The sequence below is a fragment of the Cervus canadensis genome, chromosome 3 (assembly GCF_019320065.1).
Source record: "Cervus canadensis isolate Bull #8, Minnesota chromosome 3, ASM1932006v1, whole genome shotgun sequence".
NCBI classification, from domain to species: domain Eukaryota; kingdom Metazoa; phylum Chordata; class Mammalia; order Artiodactyla; family Cervidae; genus Cervus; species Cervus canadensis.
Window position 1 is genome coordinate 89882095 of NC_057388.1, and position 17209 is coordinate 89899303.

Sequence of the window (17209 nt, forward strand, 5' to 3'; positions counted from 1 at the left end):
CAGTTTTGCTACTGATTTAGGGCCTAATTCAACTCCTGGTTTTTAGGCTCAGGTCACTATCACTGCAACCTTTTCAGGTTGGTTACTGCCATTGCCTCTGCGCTCCCTGTTAGCACCACCCAGGCCAGAACTTTCCTATCTTCTCTTTGGAGTACAAGTAACTAAGAGGGGTTGACATTAGATCTGAGGAGTTGTTGTGAATGTCAGAAACTTTACTTCATGTCATGAAAGGGTGAGAATGGAAACACCAGCTGTGAAGGATTGAGGATAACAGAGCTGGTGGTGGTAGGCTGCCTGTCCAGCATGACTATTCCTGGCCTCTGTGTGCGTAGTAACTCCAGCTGACTTCTAGCTCCTGGTGCCTGTTCTCTGACTGCGCCCTGCTCCTCCTCTCTCATCCAGACCCCTTACAGTGTTCATCCATTGTGTCTTGGTTCACCTTCAACACACAGGCCATCCCTACCAAGAGCATGGCAATGAGGTAATTAAGCTAATGCAAAGGTGGTAGGTGAGTCTTCACGGTGGCCTCATGTCCCTACTTTTGCAAAAAAAATCTAGGGATTATATCTTCTACTTTGAAGGCAAATTTTTTGAAACAGTTGTCTACATTCACTGGTTCCACCGATTCCTCAATTCACTGTGAGCTGCCTTCTGCCTCCACTGACCTGGCTCTCACCCAACTGGACAGATACCTTCTTGGAAATCCCTCCATAGATGCTTATCAAGCTTTTCTCACTTGATCTCTTGACAGCATTTACTGTTGTTGACCACAACCTGCTTGTTGAAATCTGCTTTTCCTTTGTCCTCTGTGATATCTCACTCCACTAGTTTCCCTCCTGAAATCTCTCTCTAGTTGCCCTCTCTCTGGCTTTATCTTCTCTTGCTCTCCTTTTTGGGGGGGGGGGGGGGGAGGGGGTGGAGGAAATCCTTTCTCTGCCCACGTTTTAAGTTTTGATATTACTCTGGTTCCTCTCCTGGGCCCTTTTCTCTTCCATGACACTCTCCCCACAAAGCTCTTTCATCCCCTTGGATTCTATTGTTGCCTATCGTGTACTGATGCTTCCTAAACCTGTACTCTCAGATTTCCAGATCAAACTGCCTCCTCATAACCTGTGAGTGTTCCCCAGGCATCCCAAACCAAACATGACCACAACTGGACTCATCTCTTAAGAAAATGTCTTAGTGAGTGATATCACTGTCCACCCAATGCGCTCAGTCGCTGAGTTGTGTCCAACTCTTTGTGACCCCCCTGAATTATAGCCTGCCAGACTCCTCTGTCCATGGGATTATCCAGGGAAGAATACTGGAGTCGGGGCTGCCATTTCCTTCTCCAGGGACTCAGCTGTCCAAGTCAAAAAACTGAACACCAGTTTAAACTTCTCCCCTTCAAAACGCCAGCATTCAAGCCATCACAAACTTCAGTAGATTATACTTCCTATATGACATGGCTTGTAAGGCTCTGTATAAATTGTTTCTGTTAACCTCTCCAGTTTCATTTCTGACCACTGTGTCTCAGCTATCCTGAACTATTTTCAGTATTCAGATTCTTGGTCATTTCTGTCACCTTCAAAATATGCATCCGTGTGCCCTCCATTGGAACAGATCTGCCTCACCTCTTTATTGGACTAACTTCTTCATACCTTGTAAGTCTCCATGTGGAAGCACTAACTTCCAATTCTCCCAAAGTCTGGGTTAGGTGTCCCTCCTAGAGTTCTTGATAGTCTTCTCTTTATAACACACTGTTTTATGGGAACTGCCTTTCCTGCTTCTGTCTTGCCCTCTACTGGAAGCTCTACTGAAAGGTTTCTATAAGCAGGAAGCATATTTACTTCATTTACCTTTGGACTCATAGAACCAACAAAGTACTTGGTACAAAGTAGATGCTCAATGAATGAAAACAGAGTTTAAAATGTCACTGTGAGAATAGACAATAAATTTCCAATCAGAGGATACAATTAGGATTTTACAAAACAAAGATTTATCAAGTCTCTTTGACATCAAAGAGATTTGAAGATTATCTAAAACTATTAAGAAGAATTTATCAACAATAGAATCATGAGCAGAGAGTAATTAATAGATTTAGATTTCAAATCTGTCCCTTATGGGCTTCTCTTCCAGAGTTCAGAATGCAGACTCTCTGAGCTGTATTTTGGGGTCCCCCAAGCATTCCATCCTCTCGACTCTCCATAAACTTTTGGATTCATAACCCACTCCATACTTGAGAAAAGGGATTGGAATAAGGTAAGTGCTAGCTTTTCTATTTTTTCCTCCATTACTTCATTTTCAACCTTATACTATATTTGTAGAGCAATAATTTTTAAACTCTGTTGCAGTAATTTTTAAACTGTCTCTCTGGAGTCTTGATCAGGAGTTATGACTGGCTTCCCTGCTTGTCTAGCTGGTCTCATAGTGTTTGAATGTCCTATGCATATGATGAAATGTTGCAAAGTGCCTTGAAATATTATATCCTTTCAGATTTTCTTATTTCATGACTATTTAAATTCTTTATCATTATTCTATTGAGTTTTTCCTAATATGACTCCATATAGAAAAAAAAGTGAATTTTGAGAAACCAGAAAGACTTTCTGTCCACTTTTGGACAACATTTGGATCAGATGCACACTCAGAATGCAGGGCATGAGCAGTGTAAGCAAACTTCAGAAGCAACTCTGGTTCAGCCGCACTGCATGTGGACAACTCTTCACTGCACACCCTCTGTGAACCTTCTCGAGCCCCTTGGTAATGTTCAGTCTCTAAGTCATATCTGACTTTTTGCAACCCCATGGACTGCAGCATGCCAGGCTTCCCTGTCCTTCACTGTCTCCCAGAGTTTGCTCAAACTCATGTTCATTGAGTTGGTGATGCCATCAACCCACCTCATCCTCTGTTTTCCCCTTCTCCTCCTACCCTCAATCTTTTCCAGCATCAGGGTCTTTTCCAGCGAGTCAGCTCTTCCCTTCAGGTGGCCAAAGTGTTGGAACTTCAGCATCAGTCAGTCAGTCAGTCAATTCAGTCGCTCAGTCGTGTCCAACTCTTTGCAACCCCATGGACTGCAGCACGCCAGGCTTCCCTGTCTATCACCAACTCCTGGAGCTTAGTCAAACTCATGTCCATTGAATCAGTGATGCCAGCCAGTCTTTTCATTGTCTGTCATCCCCTTCTCCTGCCTTCAATCTTTCCCAGGATTAGGGTCTTCTCCAATGAATCAGTTCTTTGCATCAGGTGGTCAAAGTATTGGAGTTTCAGCTTCAGCATCAGTCCTTCCAAAGAATATTCAGAGTTGATTTTCTTTAGAATTGGCTGGTTTGATCTCTTTGCTCGAACCCCTTACTTGCTTTCATTTTTAAAAAAATTTATTATTTATCTTCATATTTGTTTATTGCTTATCCTCAAATTAGAATATAAGCTTTATAAGGGCAGGAATTTTGTTTTGTTCACCAGTATATGCTCAGAACTTGGAACAATAACTGTTTACATAATAGAAACTCAATATATATTGATTGAATGAACAGTGTCTTTTAAAACATTTTTAAGAGACTGATGCATACCCAGGCCTCTACAGATCTAATGTAAATCTAGCACAAAGCTTTGTTGCCCTTAACTTTTTGATGGATGGCTAAGATGATACCATTGACCACACACTGAATGAATTTACAGATGTAAATTGTTGTGCATCTGTAAATTATGCACAACTGCAAAGGATAACCAATAAGTTGGATGATACAATCAGGATTCCCCTCCCCCTTATCAAATCCTGACAAAATGTAATGGTGAATCACACCTAACAATATAAAGGGACAGATTTAAAGCACTCAGAGTTCCCAAAATTCAATTGTACCAGTACAGGTTGGGGGCGAGATGACTTACAATTGCTCACGTAGGAAGATTTAGAGTCTCCTGTTGATTGTGAGTAGATGATGAGTCAACGCAGTGTGATGTAACTTCCAAAAAAGATCAATCTTTTGTTGTATTAATAGAAATATAGTGTTCAGGTCAGGAAGTAGTTCTCTAGTACTCACTGGTGATCGGGTCAGATTTGTTTTGCTTTATGAATTCTGATCTTCAGTCTTTAAGAAAACCATTAATAAACAAAAGGTTCTTCAAGAAGAGTTTAAAAGGGTAAAATGGGATCTTATAATCAGTGTCATATCAGAAATGATTAAAGGGTCTAAGAGTTTGTGTTGGTGTGTGAGGTGGAGGGAGAGAGCTAGCGCCTTCCGAAGTGAGAAGTGCTGTCCTGCAAGGCAAGTTATATTTCTTCTGGGTAATCCCAGAAGATTGAACACCCTTGAGTATAAGATATAAGTATGTATGTTACAACCCATTAGAATTTGTCAACAATTACTATGTTTGCCCAGTAATCAGATCGACAACTGGTGGAGGTTGTAAGTTCCTTGACCCTGGTGGTGTTCAAGCAGAAACTGGGCACACATGCCTCATGTCCTGAATACATTTGTGATGGAAGTTCAAACACTGGGGTAATGGATTGGATTAATCACAATAGCAAACACACATTGGGTGCTTACTATATGACCAGTACTGTAATAAATATTAATGTGGGTTATTATTTTTGTACATCAATCTTACTCCATCATGAAAGTGAAAGTGAAAGTCACTCAGTTGTGTTCAACTCTTTGCAACCCCATGGACTATACAGTCCATGCAATTCTCCAGGCCAGAATACTGGAGTGGGTAGCTGTTCCCTTCTTCAGGGGATCTTCCCAACCCAGAGATCGAACCCAGGTCTCCCGCATTGCAGGTGGATTCTTTACCAGCTGAGCCACCAGGAAAGTCCAAGAATGCTGGAGTTGGTAGCCAATCCCTTCTCTAGCGGATCTTCCCGACCCAGGAATCAAACCAGGGTCTCCTGCATTGCAGGCAGATTCTTTACCAGCTGAGCTACCAGCAAAGCGGAAACTGAGGCTTCAAGGGGTTAAGTAACTTGCCCAAGGTCTTAACACCTTGTATAAAGCAGAGCAAGGATTTTAGCTTATGCAGTCAAATCCCTGGTTTTAACTTATTATTCTAAGGAGTCCTACTAAAAAAAAATAACTTTTAACTTTTTATTTTTTATTGGAGTATAGTCGATTAACAGTGTTGTGATAGTATCAGGTGAACAGCGAATGGACTCAGCCACACATACACATGTATCCATTCTCCCCCGAACGCCCCTCTCTGCTATATTTTAAACGGATAACCAACAAAGACCTACTGTATAGCACAGGGAACTCTGCTCAGTGTTATCTGGCTGCCTGGATGGGAGGGAAAACCATTCTTTCCTACCGAGATTCCACCATTGTAATGAAGTAATCAAACCAAAGAGCTTATTATCTTCTGTTGTAAATGACTCTGTAATGAATAGGTTATTTCAACAGAGTATGCAGGCACTAAATTAGCCTGGGCAGTTGCTACTTGTGGTACAATATATGCAGCACAGCATGGGGCCTGGCGCACAATAGGTGCTCAATAATTATTTGTTAAGGGACAAGAATGAGTGGACTGCAACCATATAAGCTGCATTTGAAATGGCAGAATCTCAGTGCATTGTGTCTGAAGGAAAACAAGCACATTTCTGGGTGGTCGAGGTGAGGACAGTTGGCAAAAAGTGATAACCCATCATTCCTAGCAGAGGCCTTGGGAATTCCTGCCCAGTTGCTTGGACAATATTCATTTAAACAAATATTTATTGAGTACCTATCCTGTGCCAGGTATGTCCAACATGCTGAGGGTGCAGAGGTGAATCAGCGGATGCACTGTTAGTGGGGGAGATGGACAGGTAAGCAGATTCTTATGATACAGTGTGTTGAGAGCTTAGCAGGTGTGTGTGTGTGTGTTTGTTAAGTATTACAGCAACACAGAGCAGAAAGGAGCTGATTCTACTTGGTTGAAGGATTTGTCCAATACTTGATTATGTTTTCAAAATGACTGTCATGTGTGTTGCATGAGCTTATTTGGTCTTCATACAGACTGCATGAAATTGTGATCCCATTTTGAACAAAGATCAAATAGAGTATTATGGAGGTTAGGTGAGCTCCCCAAGATCATGTCGCCAGTAATAATAATTGTTGGTGTTTATGGAGTGCTTAGGTTACCTGAGGTTCTGTTCTGAGCCATATTAAGATGGTTCATCTTCAAAACTCTACAAGGTCATTATTAATATTATTGCTGTTTTACAAATGAGAAAACTGAGGCACAAGATCTAAATAATTTGCCTGGAGTCGCATAGCTAGAAAGTGGAAAAGCCAGGATTTGCACCAACCTTTTCTGGCGTTAGCAGGCACACACTTACCCAGTGCACTAAATTACCTTTAACTGGTCCCTTGAAGAGCTGGGGATTCTTAGATTCTGATTGTAAGTTCAACTTTCTTTCAAGTGACTTTGTTCTTTAGCAATGTTATTGATACATCCAAATGAGAGAAATAGTGTGCGCCTGACTACAAGGAGAGGTTGTGTAGGTTAGGCATCCCTGAAAGTGTTTTGGAAGAGGTATGGCAAAATCTAAGCTCTCCAAAATCACTGCAGATGGTGACTGCAGCCATGAAATTAAAAGACGCTTGCTCCTTGGAAGGAAAGCTATGACCAACCTAGACAGCATATTAAAAAGCAGAAACGTTACTTTGCCGACAAAGATCCACCTAGTCAAAGCTGTGGTTTTTCCAATAGTCATGTATGGATGTGAGAGTTGGACCATAAAGAAAGCTGAGCACCGAAGAATTGGTGCTTTTGAACTGTGGTATTGGAGAAGACTCTTGAGAGTCCCTTGAACTTCAAGGAATTCAAACCAGTTCATCCTAAAGGAAATCAGTCCTAAATATTCATTGGAAGGACTGATGTTGAAGCTGAAACTCCAATACTTTGGCCACCTGATGTGAAGAATTGACTCACTGGAAAAGACCCTGATGCTGGAAAAGATTGAAGGCAAGAGGAGAAGAGGACAACAGAGGATGAGATGGTTGGATGGCATCACCGACTCGATGGACATGAGTTTGAGTAAGCTGCGGGAGTTGGTGATGGACTGGGAAGCCTAGCGTGCTACAGTCTGTGGGGTCACAAAGAGTCAGATACGACTGAGCAACTGAACTGAACTGATGATAAAATCTAATACTGGCATTAGTTGTGATTTCAGGGTTTTTCAGGGCAGCCAGAATTTGGCCTTTTGTTTTCCAGGCCAGCAGGTCTGGGCTCTAGGCACTATGATATGTTACACATAGGAACTAGCCACCAATACTTACTTGCAGCCTTTTAAAATTTGGCTTAAATTTTTCTAAAAGAAGACAACAAGATGTGAAACATTAAGAATGAAACAAGTTAAATTCAATACCTTATATGTAAGCAAGAGTGGAGATACAGAAAAGGAGAAATGAAGCACATAATTGCTTAAATCGTCCAAGCTTTCTCTCCGTAATAAAAATTCTTGGATTGAAAAATAGTTCAATCCAATGGTATTGTACCTTAATAATTAGGTTGGGTTTCCTCTGTGGTAAATCTCAGAGAGAATTGGTTATTAAAATGAATGAAGTAGATTACCCTTCCCTGAGTAATTACTACTTCAGCTAATGTGAATATTACCTGTATGATTGAGTCTACTCCATTTTTAAGACACCCATCTCCAGTAATTTTTGAAGATTCAGTAATTTAAAAGTTGACAGTGGGTGGGAATTTCTGTGGTAGGCAGAGGGACAGAAAAGGTCAATGTTCTTTGACATTCTTTCCTTCAAATCAAGTTTTTTGGTTTTGGTTGGTTTTCAGTGTTCTGTTACGAATGGAGACCTAGTAGATATAACTGATTTATCTTAGCCTTTGTGTTTATAGATTTCTGTTTTCTTGGCTTCAGGTCCTTGGAAACGTTTGTTTTGATGGTGGCAGGAGAGTTAGTCATGTTTTATTTTTGTTGTTCCCATTTATTTTTAAGATCTTTTAGTTCAAGTCCACTTATAAGGTGTTATATAACCTGTATTTATGTTTCCACACACACAAAAAAAACATTCCTAGTAGTAATTCTAGTACACTCATAAAAACAGTTAATAATTTGATGCACATCAGAATGATTCTGTGATATTAGTAAGCTGGAACTAGGATATGCTTTGGAAAAATGTGTTTGAAATTTGTAATTGGATTTAGCATTTACATATGAAATTTCAAGTTTCTTAGATCAATTATTTTTGAATTACCAAGCAGCCAAATTCTTCTTTTCTTTTCATTACTGAGTCAACAAAAGTTGGAAAATTCTTTTCTCACATATTCCATTCTTTAACTGAGCCTGAAGGTAAATGACTTTTTAAAAAGCCACATCTCAAACAAACAATTTTACATGAGGTTATGAGTAAATGAATAGAATGGGCTCTCCTGGCATTGGGGATGTGCGTCTAATTAGAACTCTCAATCTTCCAAACATGTCATTTACTAACACTGAGGTTTTTAATTCTCAACTTTGAGTCCATTGGGATGGAAACAAGTGACCCTTGTTGGAAATATGTCAAGAATCAACTTTCTCAGGTTGACCTTTAGTTTGTTGGTCACCAAATCAAAACACTATTTATTCCCAGGCTTAAAGATGTCTGTACCTTCTTAAGTTTGTTGTAAGATCAAGGAAGAAAGCACTGCTTTGCTGCTGTGAACAGGTTGCCTTCTCTCTTTTCCTTGATGCCTCTTAGTTTCTTCATGAGAGATAATGCATCTTAGCCAGATCCATGCATGAAGCAATATGAAGCACGCTGCACCTCTTGCCATCCTCCGTTGTGGGTGGGAGGTAGACAACTCTGTTTTTACAACGAGAAGACGAATATCAGCCTTCAAACTGACTTGACATACTTCCTGGTCCAGAGCTCCACACTAGGCACCAAAGACTGTTACAAATGCTCTCAAGAGCCAATGTTCATAACTTACAAGTAGTAACATAAAATTTGCGTCTATTAGAGTACTTTGTGACCTTGAGCAAGCAATTTAACCTCCCTCCAAAATAACTATTTCATAGTGTTATTATAGTAAATCATTGATATTATATATATGAAAATACACAAAGCCTAGCACATAGTTGCAAATGAAGGTTGAATTTATGTGAAGCATATAATTAACCATCCATGGAACCTCAAATGGACAAATGAATCCAAATTGACATCTGTCTCTAATCAGTTTTAAATCAGAAAATTTCACTTCTAAATGAATCACTCCACCTACCAATGACTTTGCTTCATAGTCTACATTCAGAGCAAAATGTTACTTAAGTGATAGTCTGTTAATGTATTTCATAACAGGAGCTGACTATGGTTTCTTTAGGAGAAAATCACAAGTAAACAAAAAGAAGGAAAATTATATAAATGAGAGGTCTTTATTTAGAAATAAATGAAGAAGGGACAGTTATCTGATAATAGAACATTCAAATCATGGTATAATTATATGTCTACATGTAATTACAAAATATAATTGTATTTATGTTGGTTTAAAAATTTTTTTTCTGATCTTAAAGGACTAATTTTCTCGTAATTGAATGACAAACTCTGTAGTACCTCGTATTAACTATTAATAAGCTAAAAATACCCATTAACTATCTTTTTCTTAATTCCCTCTACTGTCATGGACTTACATTTATCTCAGCAATACAAAAAGAATGATTTAAATTGCTTGCTCTTTCTGCTTATTAGAAAGGAGGAGAAAGAACCATTCCCCTGAACCACTTAACTATGAAAAAAGGACTTTCCCAAGTTGCCAGGAACTAACACAGTAGTAAAATTACAAGAAAATTTTGTTAAGAAATCTTTTCTCATCTGCAAGTTATTTGACTGAAACCTGAGGTGCTGAATTTCAGCACAAAGGTGACTTTGGAAGAGAAAGTTTGTGCCAAACTGGATCAGTTGTTTTTGTGTTATGTAAGGAGGAGAAAAGAATTAACTATTTACTCCTAAGCTATAAATTTAAGATTACCCTAGTACACCAAATGAGAGAATGTCCAAGCCACAAACCTTACCTTAGCCCTATATTTTCATGAACTATTTTCTGTACCCACTCAAAACTAAATATAATTAAATATTAAGTAATTTGCATTGCCCGAATATATTTTAAAAGTACAAAGTTATTTTACTAATTACTTCAGAAGTGAACTCTAGTTGAATTGTAAAAAATGGTATTATTAAACAACTTAAAACATTTTTTAAAAAATAATTTTTCCTGATTATATACAATATAAGTGCAATATAAAAATATAGAATATGCAGTACAGTAAAAACAAAAAAGTAAAAATCACCAAAATCACCCACAATTCTATCATCCAGAGATAATCACCATCCATACTATGCTATATCCCTTGCAATGGGTATTCACACATACACAAACCCATTATATGTAAATATCTATTACTGTTTTATTATAGAAAATTTAAAACATGAACAAAAGTAGACAGAAAGCATCATGAACCTTTTGTACCTATCAACTTATGATGACCAAACCAAACCATCAACTCCCTCTTCTTCCCCACTTGTTTTACTTTAAAGCAAATTCCAGGAATTGTATCATCTCATTCACAAATATTTCAATATGGATCTTTAAAAGATAAGGCTTTAAAACATAATACTTATCACATCCAAACCAATTAGCAATGATTTCTTACTAATATTAAATAATTAAGTCATTGTTTAAAATTTCAATTGTCTCATGAATGTCATCATAGTTTATTTTCATAGATTGTTTCAAGCAGAATCCAAATAAGGTTCACACGATGAGATTGGCTGATTTATCTGTTAAATCTCTTTAAATATAAGTGGGTTTCCAAATAGTTTTTTTTCTTCCAAATTATTTGTTGAAGAAACCAAGTTGTTTGTCCTGTAGAACGTCCCACAACCTAGACTTTTTCTCATTGTATCCCCATAGTATAGTCTAACATGTTCTTCCTCTGTCCTCTACAGTACCTGCAACTGGGTTTAACAGATTCAGTTGGGATTTTTGTTGTTGTCATTGTTTGTTTGTTTGTTTTGGCAAGACTGTTTCATACATAGTAAAGTGTTTTGCATAATGTATAATAATCTCTTCTTTTATGTTACCTGGAGTCATTAGTTTGTTTATTGTTGTTGTTGTTCAGTCATAAGTTGTGTCTGACTCTTTGTGACCCCATGGACTGCAGCATACCAGGTTCCTCTGTCCTCCAGTATCTTCCGGCGTTTGTTCAAATTCATGTCTGTTGAGTCAATAATGCTATTTAGTCATCTTATCCATTAATTTATTCAAGACTGCAGAATGGCTAGATTTTATATCCTATTGTTCCTTGAATTGATTTTCTAGCATGTACCAATGGTGGCTAAGTAGATGTTTTGTGATTTTGCTTTTTAAGTTTGTTTGTCTTTAAATTAGCATTCAAATTCATAACTAGAAACTTCGTTAATTTGTTTCATACATCATGTTTTTTATTCTTATTAAAGCTGAAATTAACACTTCTTTGGTCTGTGGCAGCATCTTCAAATTACCTCCTGACTTTTGACATGACCCTAGTAGTCTTTGATATTGCCTCTGCTAGTTGGTATAATAAGATGATCTAGGCTTATCTTGTATAATTTACATGGTACAAATCTATTTAATATTTAAGACTTGAGTATATATAAATATAATACAAAACCATAGGATGGAAACTATTTATAATAGCAAAAGACTGGAAACAACCCAAATGCTCATAAATAGAGGACTGATTGAACAGAGTATGGTACAATCTTACAGTAGAGTTATTTGCAGTTATAAAATGACATTAGGAATCTTTAGTTCTTTAGGTATACTTATGTGGGTTGAGCTCTAAGATATATTTTATGTAAAGCAGAAAGAGGGAAAAAAGTAAGTCTAGGATGCTGCCATGTGTGTAAGAATGGGTATAAATGTATATACACGCACACATTTATATATATACATGAGTGTGTGAAAGTTGCTCAGTTGTGTCCGACTCTTTGCGACCCCATGGACTATACCTCTTCAGGCCAGGATACTGGAGTGGGTACCCGTTCCTTTCTCCAGAGGATCTTCCCAACCCAGGAATCAAACCCAGGTCTCCAGGCAGATTCTTTACCAGCTGAGCTACCAGGGAAGGAAGCCCAATATATATATGCATACAATATATGCATACATATATATGTAGATTTGATTTGGATTTGAATCACGTAAATATTTTTCATAATTACAAAATACTAATTTTTTTTAATGCATTTCCTAATTTTAAAAAGCATAATTATATTATATCCAGCTGGTAACATACGGAGAACTATTTCAAATAACTTTAAGACACAGTAATTTGACTACATATCCCTAATGAGATATAAGGACAAAAAGGAAGTGCAAAAATATTTGTTAACAGCCTTTGGTAATCATTTTGTTGCTAGTAGTATCACCACTTGGTTCACGTACTGTTGAAACCTTGCTTGGAGAATTTTGAGCATTACTTTGCTAGCGTGTCAGCTGAATGCAATTGTGTGGTAGTTTAAGGGAAAGGCTACCCACTCCAGTATTCTGGCCTGGAGAATTCCATGGACTATATAGTCCATGGGGTCACAAAGAGTCGCACACGACCGAGTGACTTTCACTTTCACTTTGAACATTCTTTGGCGTTGCCTAGAACTTCCAGATGTTCAAGCTGGATTTCAAAAAGGTGGAGGAACCAGAAATCAAATTGCCAACATCCGTTGGATCATCAAAAAAGCAAGAGAGTTCCAGAAAAACATCTGCTTCTTTGACTACACCAAAGCCTTTGACTGTGTGAATCACAACCAACTGTGGAAAATTCTTAAAGAGATGGGAATACCAGACCACCTTACCTGCCTCCTGAGGAATCTGTATGCAGGTCAAGAAGCAACAGTTAAAATTGGACATGGAACAACAGACTGGTTCCAAATTGGGAAAGCCTATATATTGTCACCCTGCTTATTTAACTTATATGCAGAGTACATCATGCAAAATGCTGGGCTGGTTGAAGCACAAGCTGGAATCAAGACTGCTGGGAGAAATAACAATAACCTCAGATATGCAGATGACACCACCCTTATGGCAGAAAGCAAAGAGGAACTAAAGAATCTCTTGATGAAGCTGAAAGAAGAGAGTGAAAAAGCTGACTTTAAACTCCAACATTCAAAAAACTAAGATCATGACATCTGGTCCCATTACTTAATGGCAACTAGATGGGTAAACAATGGAAACAGTAACCAGACTTTATTTTTGGGGACTGCAAAATCACTGCAGATAGTGACTGCAGCCGTGAAATTAAAAGATTCTTGCTCCTTGGAAGAAAAGCTATGACCAACATAGACAGCATAATAAAAAGCAGAGATAGTAGTTTGCGAACTAAGGTCCATATAGTCAAAGCTATGGTTTCTCCAATAGTGGTGTATGGATGTGAGGGTTGGACCATAAAGAAAGCTGAGTGCCGAAGAATTGATGCTTTTGAACTGTGGTGTTGGAGGAGACTCTTCAGAGTCCCTTGGACAGCCAGGAGATCAAACCAGTCATTCTTAAAGGAAATCAACCCTGAATATTCATTGGAAGGACTGATGCTCAAACTGAAAGTCCAAAATTTTGGCCACTGGATGCGAAGAGCCGACTCATTGGAAAAGACCCTGATGCTGGGACAGATTGAAGGCGGGAGAAGGGGATGACAGAGGATGAGATGGTTGGATGGTATTACTGACTCAATGGACATGGCTCTGGGAGATGATGAAGGATGGAAGCCTGGTGTGCTGCAGTCCATGAGGTCGCCAAGAGTCGGACACAACTGAGCGACTGAACAGTAACTATATATATATATATACATACATACATACATACTTGTAATGAATATATGTATAACATCAGTTTAGCCATTCTTCTATTTTTGGACATTTAGATTGATTCCAATTTGTTGTAGTTATGTATAATACTGCAGCAAAGCATCTGTGCACATCTTTTTATCTCTTTAGTACAAATTTCTATAAGTCAAATTACCTGGCCAGAGGGTAAGAATGTATTTAAATTCTTGATTAATATTAACATTGTCCAATAGCCTCTAGAAAGTTTATAGCAGGATACACACCAAGCAACAGTGTTTCATCACATGAATAGTTATAAATATTCACATTGACATGTTTCTGTCAATATGACTTAAGTCAGGTAATCACTCCCATTTTTTCTTTGCTATTCCCTCTTTGATTTTCTTGTAGAGAACATTAAAAATTAAAAATGCCACATGGAAAAACTACACTGATGTAATATTTACATTATGAATTAATAACTTTCTTAAACAAAGATTAGAATGGCTTTATCAAACTAAACGTATTACTTATAAATTAATGTGTGGAATTGGTAATGCTTTAGTTGCAAACAGATATATAATGAATGTATTAAGTTATTAATTTTTATAGCTCTTTGGTAAATTAGTAGCTACTTTGGAACTCTTGAGATTTTCAGTTATAATCTTACCTTCGCAGAGTTTGTTACATGTAAAACTTTATTTTTCTGATATAGTTTAGAAAGTTAAGTAACTTTGCAAACATTACTTACATGTACCTTATATATACAATTCCACATGAATAATGAAAGCAAAAAAAAAAAGGATAACAGATTAAAAAAAATAGGCTGTAAGAGCTGTAGAAGGATCTTAAAGATCATCTGATCTAACCGCTTCGCTTAATACACTGGGAATCTAAGGCAAAAGGCAGTTATGTAACTTCCCTGAGGTCATACAACTGATTTGTAACAGGGTAAGATAAAAATCCAAATCTCATTCAACATAGTGTCCTATCCATGTAGCTTCTCAGAATTAGCAAAACCTGAACACAAAATGCAAAATTAAAATAATTGTTGCATTGGAGAAATGGGATTTAAGGTGTCTTCCTTTGAAATTCTACTGTTATGCTATCTTCTCATTGAAAAAAAAAACTCAAAATAGACCAACAACTACATTATAAAATCAGGTAAAAGACCACTTCTGTTATATGAAAGCTAGAAATAGATTATTCTAACAGTTGGGATTTATAGCAATCAAAATATACAGCATTTGAAAGATGTATATATGTATATATATATACACACACATGCATGTTGTTTAGTTGCTAAGTCTTGCGATTCCATGGATTGTAGCTCACCAGGCTTCTCTGTCCATACACACATTATTGCAGTCACTTCACTGTTACCATCTCATTGAATTCTAACACTCATCTCAAGCACAGAGTTTGTGAGACTTGGCCCCAGGTGTTCCCATGAGTGTCAGGGTCAGGATTTGAACCTCGGTATTCACAGACACAGTGTATTGTTTGCAGTTTCAAGCCTCAGCCGTCAATTTCATTGCTGCTGAGGGGTCCTGTGATTGACCCTCCTCAGCTCTCTCCCCACAATGTCAAAGTTTCCACCTTAGAAATCCATTGGCTTGAATAACATGATGGAATTCCTTAGGGCAAAAATTTTTAGAAACACGTCTTTGAAACCCTTTACTTGCCACTTGCTAAGTATGTGACTTTTCTTTCACTATCAGTAATGTAGGTATGACAGTACCTACCTCATTGGATTATTGGAGGAGTAAAGAAAATAAATTATATCTACTTTTTAGTAGGATACTTAACTCAGAGTAAATATTCAGTAAGCAATATCTGTCATCAGCTATCTTTGCCATCACCATCAATATTATTAATATCTTTATTAACACTATCATATTTCTTTCCTATTGACCACTTTTTAAATGTAAAATCCTGTGGAAGCAATAATGCATTATTCCAGGGACTGGTGACTCATGGGTTGTTTTTCTCCTGACAGGAGCGAGCAGACGTAATAAAGCTCAGGAGAGGAGAGGGAGAGATGGAAAAGAGGAGTGGAGGCCTGGAGGACAAAGCTTTTGGGCTAAGTTTACAAAACAGGTCACTATAAGTCCCATGCTGTGTTAGGGGATCCTGTCACCTTTATCAGCTTTTAGAATGCTTACTTGAGAATGGGGAAGACCACTGTTCCCAGGCCATGGAGACAGACTGTCGCTGCTCAAGGAGTCCTACACACCGTGGCCACTGCCTGTCCAGGCTGCAGGGGTGGAAGAGGGCGAATAACCCTCAGCAAATGCTTCTGCTTACTGTGCCTGGAAACAGGCCTTTTGCCATGGAAAATTTTCTCATTGTACCCATAGGTACAGGACCTGTATTGCACAATACAGAAGATCTTATTAAGATTTCTTGCTGACCTGTGTACATGCTGTGCTTGAAGCCCAAAGGCCGTTTGCCATTTCGGGGTGTTGTTCCACTTTTTGCTCAGGGGTAAGGTTTTAAGGTGGCTTAAAGGAGCATCCCTACACTCTTCTCTAAAATCTTCCTCTGGTCAGGGATCCCTGAAGTCTTCCTGTTTTATGCTACCAGCTTCTCTTAAGATCTGCGTACTCTTATTTCCAGTGTTTTATTTCACGTTTTTCATTGTTATGACAAGAACATAAGCACATGGTAAAAATAAAATAGTGCTAAAGGGCGTTCAGTGAAAAGTACATCTCATTCCTATTCCCATCCCCAGTGCCACTGCCCAGAAGTAACCGTTGTCCATTCATTCATTCAGAAAACATGGCCTCGTGCCTTCTTTGTTCACGATACTTACGGCTGAGTAGCAAACAGACAGGTAATAGTATTATTAATAATAGGAGTTGATGGGCCATGAAGAAGATCCAAAAGTAATTATCATATGGAATATCAAAAAGTGATAAATGTTACAGACAGAAACAAAAAAGGGAGGAGGATAGAGTGATGTTTGAACAAGCAAAGAGGGAAGGAGGTATTGTGAGGAGCATTCCAAACAAAGGGACAGCACGCTCTAGCAAGGCTGGCAGGCTATTGGGACAGCACTTTAAATATTTATGTTTATTTGTAAAACACTCATATCTACCACAGATCAGACATTCTCCTGAGCACTTTATGGATGTTAATTCTGTTAATCCTTACAAGAAGCCCAGGCACTCTTATCCTCCCCATTGTAAAGGGGAATTGAGCCACAGAAGAATTAGGAACATTGTTTAAAGTCATGAAGCTAGTGAGCAGTGAGAGCTAGGCTTCCACACAGGCTGTCTGGTTTTGTCTGACTCATTTCTTAGCTGCTACACTCCGTTGCCACAGAGTAGGCAGGCAGTACTGGAGACCTATGGGGCCATGCTGAGGGCAAGATGACGGTAATGGGAGAGCCTTGAACAGAAGAGTGACAGGTACATTCTTTCAGAAAATTCTGACATATCTATATGCATTTATATACATGT